This window comes from Ahaetulla prasina, chromosome 3 (genome assembly GCF_028640845.1).
Source record: "Ahaetulla prasina isolate Xishuangbanna chromosome 3, ASM2864084v1, whole genome shotgun sequence".
Lineage (NCBI taxonomy): Eukaryota > Metazoa > Chordata > Lepidosauria > Squamata > Colubridae > Ahaetulla > Ahaetulla prasina.
Window position 1 is genome coordinate 479,721 of NC_080541.1, and position 1,419 is coordinate 481,139.

Consider the following 1,419-nt stretch of genomic DNA (forward strand, 5'->3'; position numbering starts at 1 on the left):
CGCCCCCAAACTTGTTTCCTCCCCCCCCCCCGATGACACACCGGCCCATCCCAGGCTGCGTGGGGCCAACAGCCTCCGCGGTTCTAGCAAGTACTGCCCAGGCTGTGCAAACCCTCCTACGCAGGGGCTTGGTACCCTCCTCTGCTCTGCCTGGCGGCGGCAGCAGCACCATTTGTGCGGTGGGTGGGTGGGTGGGGAGGAGCATTCAATGACTTCCAGGAGACTGTTATTGCCCCCCCCCCCCGCTTATCCCAACAATGTGGTTACTGGCAGTGTGCGTGTGTGTGCGCGCGCACGTGTTTGCCAAAGGGCCCCATTTCCCAGCCTGTATTGGTCAGCTTTTGCGTTGCCCTGCTGGATGAGATGGGCACAAGGACGTTGGTGGTACCTTGGTCTGGGGCATCTGGAACTGGTTAAAGAGTTGAACGAAATGCTTATTCATCAACAGTTTTGCAGTGGATTTGGAGTAAAATATTGAGGTTGGGGTCACAGGAATCCACATGTTACCTATCTTTATAAATAGCCTAGTCAATGAAAGAAAAGAGATACTTTTCAAATTGACCAGGTGGCCAAGACAGATGGTTGGCTGACCCCTTAGTGGACCAAAATCATGTGTCAAAATGATTTTATCTGAGTTAAATGTTGGGTGCATAAGAACTTGGATCTGGGAAGGAAAAATGAAACACAAAGGCTTGTCCAGGGAGACCTGAACAAACCCTGGGGTGCAGAAGGGGTAACTCAGCCTGGGTCTGCTTTAAGAAAATGCGGGTCTCCAGAGGAGGACAGCTCCTTCTGCATGACTTTGGCTAGACCCCACCTCCACGATGAAGGCCCACACGGAGCAGTTTGGGAAACAGCTCCCTGAATAAGGACAGGTTGGAAAAGAAGAAATGCTGAGAGGGGTGGTTAGGCAGGGGAGGGCGGGGGAAAAGCCGTGATCCAGGTCTCTTTGTGGCTATACCAGGGGAGAGGGCAAGACCTGCCCTTGGCCAAGTCCTTTGGGGCCCAAGCGCAGAAAAGCCATTCAGGCCGATTCGGCCAATGCCATTCCTCCAGTCAGAGCTCGGAAGAAAGGAAGCTGCTGCCTAGAATGGGCTGGATTGCCCCTTGCTGGAGGTTTTCAAGATTGGGGGGGGATCCCTTTCTGGGATGGTTTCATAGATTCCTGCATTGGGCAGAGGTTAGACTAGCTGACCTCTTAAGATCCCAGCCAACTCATGTATCCAAAGCCTAGAGGATTCTCTGGAAAGAAGGCTCTGTCTTTGAATCCCGGTGGGTATCTAGGGAGACCAAGCAGGAAAGGAAGGCTCTGTTCTGCTGAGTCAGCCTGGATTGTGGACACGGCTGCTACTCTGGCTCTGTATGTTTGAGTTGAAAGCCACTCAAGAGGGCAAGGTTGGCCCTGGGTAGGATGGACAG